Source organism: Asparagus officinalis, chromosome 4 (genome assembly GCF_001876935.1).
Source record: "Asparagus officinalis chromosome 4, Aspof.V1, whole genome shotgun sequence".
Lineage (NCBI taxonomy): Eukaryota > Viridiplantae > Streptophyta > Magnoliopsida > Asparagales > Asparagaceae > Asparagus > Asparagus officinalis.
In genome coordinates this window covers 90,321,376-90,329,398 of record NC_033797.1, presented here as the reverse complement: position 1 = coordinate 90,329,398, position 8,023 = coordinate 90,321,376, and positions in this window count along the sequence as shown.

Sequence of the window (8,023 nt, the reverse complement as noted above, 5' to 3'; positions counted from 1 at the left end):
ACTTGGAGGTCATCAAAGCGAAGGTTAAGCTCATAAGAGGCTTTTTGCGAGACAGCACGAGTTAAAAGAAGAATTATCATATTCAAGTCAATGTGGAGATTTGTGAGAGTGACTTGAATAAGTCAACAAAGGCTGCCTTCTAATCTTGCAGCACCTTAGTCAACTTTTGCAAATCTAGCTCGACCTTAGCTCCTCTATTTCACCTGCCAAGTTGTCTCCCTCATTTTCCTTTAAAAAGAGTTGTGAAGTATAAGGAAATGACATTGGAACAGAGAGGAGTTTTAGAGAAGAGAGAGATAGAAGGAATTAATTTATATAGAAAATTAATTTCTTTCTTTGTGTGATTCTCTGGTGAGGTTAGAGAGTGATTTCCTTTTGTAATCTTCTCTTTTGTGATTAGTGAAGTTCTCTGTTGTTCCCGTACATGGACGTAGGTCATACTAACCAAACCACATTAAATCCTTGTATGCTATTCTCTTTGCCTTCATTGTGTTTTTTCAGTGTAGTTATTCTCCATTTTATATAGACATCTATTGTGTCTGTGAAGCCCTCCGCTACAACATTAATATTGAAGGTTTGAATAATGATTCACTTACCCAATGGAATTTGGCTTCCTAGTTGATACGGAGTGACAGGAACAAAGCTCTTTTTGAGTGGATTTAGACTCTTGAAGGAAAGGAAGTGCAGCCTTGCATGAATAGGTACTTGAATAATTGGTTACTGGCTCAAGAAACATTTTAGGTTCAAGTCGAGGTAGAGCGAGTTACAGCAGGAGTGCGATGGTATAAACCAAATTTGAGAATGAGGAAGCTTAATGATGATGGTAGTTTTGATGGCATATTTGATGTTTTTGGTGGGATAATCCGAGATGTCCCAGGTGGTGCTCTTGGTTCTTTTGTTGTTTCAAACATGTAGGGTGTTTCAGGGGAACACTCAAAGTTGCATTCTTATTATTTATGGATTGTGGTTTGTTATTGACAGTGAGATTAAGATTGATAGTTTGGAGTCCAATTGCTTGAGAATTATTTAGCTTCTTCTTTTGAGGATATTTGGTGTTGTTTGTGGGAAAATTTTGGAGTAAAAGAAACGAAAGAATAATCGATTTGTATTCCTTTAATCTTAATTACAATTGAATTTCCAGGTTACAAAAGAGAAGAAAATGATATAGATTCTCCCTTTTGTTTAAAACTGGGTTCTTCACGGTGGCGATGGAGTGCCTCCCTCGAATGCTCGCGTCGAGTTTTCTCTCCGTTGACGATCCGACGTTTTGATTCACTAAAACGATGTCTTCTCCTCACGATTTGACATTATGGAGAACTTGCATGGCAAGTTTTAGAACTCTGAACGAGTTTAGAAGAACTCTGTAAAGATTTGATTTGAACCGAAAATCAGTTAATAAGCCAAGGCCAGAAGAAAGCTCCGGTGGTCGATCTCCAGATCCGAGAATGCTCCAAAGATCCTCTCTTTGCTGCCAAGCTCCAGGGTCAATCCGAGCCAAGAAGTTCCAACCTTTAACTCAGTTGAGTTTACTTGTTTTTATAGGGGATTAAGAGGTGTAACCGCCCCTTAAATCACTCCTAAGTGTGGTGTAACCACCCCCAAATCGTTGGAAACAGTTTTAGAACCGTTCAGGTCATATTGAATGAGTCAAACAACGCCCAAGTTGGCATTCAAGACCCTAACTTCACGTTTTAGACTGGAGACGCGGAGTTGGGCACCCGCTGGATGTTGAAAAATGTGAGGGCCGCCCGCGTTTGGTTTGCTGAGGATTGGAAACGTAGGGGTCGCCTCTGTTTCACGAATTAAAACGCGGGGGTCGCCTGCGTTTCAAGAATTGGAATGCGAAGATGACTTCCGCGTTTAGAAGGGGCTAGTTGACTTGTAGCCTCTTCTGTAGAGCGTTGTAAAGACCATTGTTGAATGATCTTCACCTTGGCTGCTCAAAAATACGAGAGTTGTCAGATTGTAACTCCCGATGTTGATTGTGAAGACTGTTGAACTAGAGCTTTTATCGGTTATTGTGAAGGTCGTCAGATTGTAACCTTCATTAATCTACGTGAAAGTCTTTAAATTATAGTCTTCTAGAAGTCGTCAGATTGTAACTTCCATCATTGGTGTTTGATGGGGGATCAGCTATCTATTTTGATTTTTTAGACAGCCTACAGAATCCCCTCCAAAGTTTTTGAAAGTTCGTGGTTGACTGGGACGAATTTTCAGAATATTTTGGATCTCAACTCTGAACTTGGAGCTGTTGATTCCTTATCGTAAAGGAGTCATTCTCTGCACTCGATTTGAATGCATCTTGGTTGATGAGATTTGCCATGCAGGACCTGTATGAAGGTATGCATCACAATCCTACTTCTAGAATACGGAGGATGAACCCTGCATTTTTGAACTTGAGATGCGGGTCTCACCCTTGCATGTTGAATTTGGAACACGGGTATGACCTCGATGTTTGGTTTTTGCATCGCGGGTCTGACCTCAGTGTTTTGACTTAAGACATGGAAGTGGCTTCCGTGCATTTTTGACTAAGTCTTTGAGACTTGTCTTAAGCTCATCTGTTTTAAGTTTTGGCTCACATCCATTAAGTTGATGGGCCTGCAAACATGCATAGGATTTTTGGCAAACCCTCAGCCATCAACGAATTTGATAAGCCTTTACCGACTACCGTTTGAGTCGGGCTAGCATGTGAATTATTTGAATCTGTTTCACATGTAACGTTGTGCTAAGAGAATGAATCCTCTTAGACTTGATGCTATGATTTTGAATACATAGACTTTGTCATTTTCACGGGAAAAGACTAACCGGCAATGCGTGTTAGGCGTAGGCTTATTTCTAATTAGGGATCGAGATAAAGTCCACCATGCGTGAAAGACATGGATTTTGGTGCTACGATGTTGAATACGTAGGCTTTGTCACTATTTCATCCTGTGTTATATATTCACTTGAAACACTGAAAGAAAATTAGAAGTGCCAGAGGTGTAGTATTAACTTGGCATGAATTTTCACTTAGAGTGAAATTCAGAAATTTTTTTCACTATCACTAGGATAATTCCAGAAAATCTTTAATCCACTGGGGATTTTATAATAAAAACTTGCTATCCTTATTGAAAAAGGATTAACAAGTTCATTAGGGGGTTTGACTGTTAGAGGTGTGATGTTAACCTAATAGTATTTTATGGATCTATCACTCTATTGAAGAGAGTCGATAAGTTGATTTGGTCGTCAGAGGTGTGATGTTAACTTAATGGGAATTTGTTGCGATCGAAGAAACTTTGTGGATTTATCATCCTATTGAAGAGGATTGATAAGTGGATTTTATCAGATGTGTGATATTAACTTGACAGGAATTTGTGGACCTATCGCTCTATTGAAGAGAGTCGATAAGTTGATTTTGTTAGAGGTGTAATATTAACGTGACATGATTTTATTGTGATCGGAGCAACTTTGTGGACTTATCATCCTATTGAAGAGGATTGATAAGTGGATTTTGTCAGAGGTTTGATGTTAACTTGACAAGAATATGTTACGATTGGAACAACTTTATGGGCCTATCATCCTATTGACGAGGATTGATAAGTGGGTTGTCAGAGGTATGGTGTTAACATGACAGAAATTTGTTACGATCGGAGCAACTTTGTGGACTTATCATCCTATTGAAGAGGATTGATAAGCGGGTTTGTCAGAAGTATGGTGTTAACATGACAGGAATGTGTTACGATTAGAACAACTTTGTGGACCTATCATCCTATTAACGAGGATTGATAAGTGGGTTGTCAGAGGTATGGTGTTAACAAGACAGAAATTTGTTGCTATTAGAACAACTTTGTGGACTTATCATCCTATTGAAGAGGATTGATAAGTGGGTTGTCAGAGGTGTTTGATATTAACGTGACAAGAGAATGTGTACTTGTGACTTGCATAATATTTTGGGAATTAACGTCTCGCTGGGGAAACTTTCTAGGTGAGTTTATCATCAGAAGTGATGAATTTTGATGCTTGTGATTTGAATAAGATTTTGAAGACTTAGTGTCTTGCTGGGGAAGATTGCGATTTGCACAATTTTGAGGACATATCATCCTATTGGTAAGGATTGATAAGTTTATTGCCAGAGGTGTATATTGTTAACATGAGAAATTGGGAGTAATGCGAGTTGAATGCATACTCTGTGGGGATGATGATCATCAGAAGTGTAATGTTAACTCGACGATGTGAAAGATTCGTTACTCTTAATCAAATGGATTCCAAGTAACCAACCCCCAGTCTTGATTAAGACAATGGATTCCAAGTAACCAACCCCCAGTCTTGATTAAGACTTAGCAGGGGAATAAAAAGAGGTGGACAAGGCACATCGCCTAGTGGGGCACTATCCATGAAGTCAAAATAGAGGCACATCACCTGGTAGGCCATTATCTGATGAGTTTGACTATCAGAGGTAACTATTAACGTGATAGTTTTATGGTCCTGCCATCCTATTGAAGAGGATTGGCAAGTTGAGGGACTATCAGAGGTAAATGTTAACATGATAGTTTGGGGGATCTGTCATCCTATTGAAGAGGATTGGCAGATTGATGGACTATCAGAGGTAACTATTAACGTGATAGTTTTGTGGTCCTGCCATCCCATTGAAGAGGATTGGCAAGCCGATGGACTATCAGAGGTAAATATTAACGTGATAGTTTTGTGGTCCTGCCATCCTATTGAAGAGGATTGGCAAGTTGAGGGACTATCAGAGGTAAATGTTAACATGATAGTTTGGGGGATCTGTCATCCTATTGAAGAGGATTGGCAGATTGATGGACTATTAAATGTTAACATGATAGTTTGGGGGATCTGTCATCCTATTGAAGAGGATTGGCAGATTGATGGACTATAAGAGGTAACTATTAACGTGATAGTTTTGTGATCCTGCCATCCTATTGAAGAGGATTGGTAAGCCGATGGACTATCAGAGGTAAATGTTAACGTGATAGTTTTGTGGTCCTACCATCCTATTGAAGAGGATTGGCAAGTTAAGGGACTATCAGAGGTAAATATTAACATGATAGTTTTGTGGACCTGCCATCCTATTAAAACGAATTGGCAGATTGATAGACTATCAGAGGTGATCATTAACGTGATAGTTTTGGTAGACTTCGTGGTTGACAGAGGTATTCTATTGAACATGACAACTCAAAAAATTTATTATTCATAATCCAATGAACTACAAATAAACCAACCCCCAATCTTGAACAAGTGTAGGGGGAAAAAGGAGCAGACATGGCACATCGCCTAATGGGCCACTATCTAACGAGTTTGACTATCAGAGGTAATTATTAACGTGATAGATATTGGAGACCCTGGCATCCTACTAAAGAGGATTAGCTTCAATGGCCGTAGTATCTTCCCCTATTGACTGAGAAGATTGGGCTGGGTTCGATTGCTCAGGCTGATCCTGCCTATTTTGTTCTTCAGCTTTGATTCTGATAATAATCTTTTGAGCCTGTTCATCTTGAGAGATTAGTTGTCTCCAAGAACGGCATTCTGCAACTCCTATTCGAGCTAGGAGGTCGGTTTTCAAGTTGTGTCGATAGGTCTCTACCAGTGTAGACTATGTCATACCTGACGAACATCGCAGAGCCATGTTTCGAAACCTCTTGACGAAGGCTTTGACGGACTCCCTCTTCTTCTGCTTAGTGGCGAGAAGGGTATGAATGGAGACTTCTGTATCCTCTTCAAAGAATCTTGATAGGAAGAGTCTTTCTAGATCTGCCCACTTTTGGATACATCCGGTAGGTAATTTTCTGAACCATTCAAATGTAACTCTCTTGAGGGTGCCAATGAATAATCAAGCCAGTATGACATCATTTGATATCACATTTCCAGTCTGTGATTTGAAATGATAGATATGTTGGTTCGGTGATCCCGTACCGTTAAAACTTTGTAATGTTGGGACTTCGAGCTTTGGAGGATAACGGGCTGCATTCCATTCGGCAGGATAGGGCCTGACAACTCCCTCATCTTGGAGCTCGCTTCTATCAGTAATGGCATTGAGGCGGGCTTCCAATTCTTCCATTTTGGTAGACTGGAGATTCTCCTCGTTCTCCGTCTCTCTTCCTTCATCAGAGGAAGATTCTAAGTTGTGGGCTTCTTGGTCAGAAGCTGTGTCATCAACCACTTATCCCTTCCCCTTGCTTGTGGGGATGGAGTGCCTCCCTCGAATGCTCGCGTCGAGTTTTTTCTCCGTTGACGATCCGACGTTTTGATTCACTAGAAGTATTCTCCTCACGATTTGACGTTGTGGAGAACTTGCGTGGCAAGTTTTAGAACTCTGAACGAGTTTAGAAGAACTCTGTAAAGAGTTGATTTGAACCGAAAATCGGTTAATAAGCCAAGGCCAGAAGAAAGCTCCGGTGGTCGATCTCCAGATCCAAGAATGCTCCAAATATCCTCTCTTTGCTGCCAAGCTCCAGGGTCAATCCGAGCCAAGAAGTTCCAACCTTTAACTCAGTTGAGTTTACTTGTTTTTATAGGGGATTAAGGGGGTGTAACCGCCCCTTAAATAACTCCTAAGTGGGATGTAACCACCCCCAAATTATGGGAAATGGTTTTAGAACCGTTCAGCTCATGTTGAATGAGTCAAACAACGCCCAAGTTGGCGTTCAGGACCCTAACTTCACGTTTTAGACTGGAGACGCGGAGTTGGGCACCCGCTGGATGTTGAAAAAACACGAGGGCCACCCGCGTTTGGTTTGATGAGGATTGGAAATGCGGGGGTCGCCTGCGTTTTAAGAATTGAAACACGGGGGCCGCCTGCATTTCATGAATTGAAATGCGAGGGTCGTCTGTATTTCAAGAATTAGAACGCGGAGATGACTTCCGCGTTTAGAACGGGATAGTTGACTTGTAGCCTCTTCTGTAGAGCGTTGTAAAGACCATTGTTGAATGATCTTCGCCTTGGCTGCTCGAAAATATGAGAGTTGTCAGATTGTAACTCACAATGTTGATTGTGAAGACTGTTGAACTAGAGCTTTCATTGGTTGTTGTGAAGGTCGTCAGATTGTAATCTTCATTAATCTACGTGAAAGTCTTCAAATTATAGCCTTCTGGAAGTCGTCAGATTGTAACTTCCATCTTCGGTGTTTGATGGGGGATCAGCTATCTATTTTGATTTTTTAGACAGCCTACAGTTGTCATGTTCTCGGTGATTTTCTTGGGGGAGGAATTGAGCTACTTTGAGTTTGTATATCTGCCAAGCGATGCAAATGAAGTAGCTGTCATTTGGAGGCGCTTGGTCGAGGTTTTCAATTTGCTAGCTTTATACTTGAAGATGTTCCAGCAGAGATTAATTCATTGATGCTTGTTTATACATCTAGTTAGTTGACGGTTTCCTACACACACACACACACACACACACACACACACACATTATATTATATATTAATATATATATTATAGTATTATATAGTTTCCTTGGGTGCATTCTAAGGATGCAACCTCTCAATGTATGAGATTGTGTACTTTTAATGGACGATCCGCTCCATTCATTCATGATCTAAATGTCTTAAAACATCTACAAAATAAAATCTTGATATGCGAATATTCTAACACATATTTTTCATTGCCTCCTTGTGTTGTGTTGTATAAACTTGTTAATTTTACTAATTACCTGAGTATTAGTATAAACAACTCAATATGCCTAATTTGGTTTACATGCATCCAAATCTATAAGGATAAAAAATGAATGGAGTGGACAATACAATGTTGATAGTATAATAGTGGTGGTGTGTGTGGGATCGTGTGGTGAGTGTGTTGGGGTGTGTTTGGAAGGGAAACCGTCGACTAACTAGATGTATAACAAGCATTAATGAATTAATCCTTGTTGAACATCTTCAAGTCTAAAGCTATATATTATATATATAATATATATTTATAATATATATATATATAGTAATATAATATATATATATATATATATATATGGAGGGGTCAATAAACCTCCTTAGCTTTAAAACTAAAAATCCTTCATCAATGGGCTAGGGAT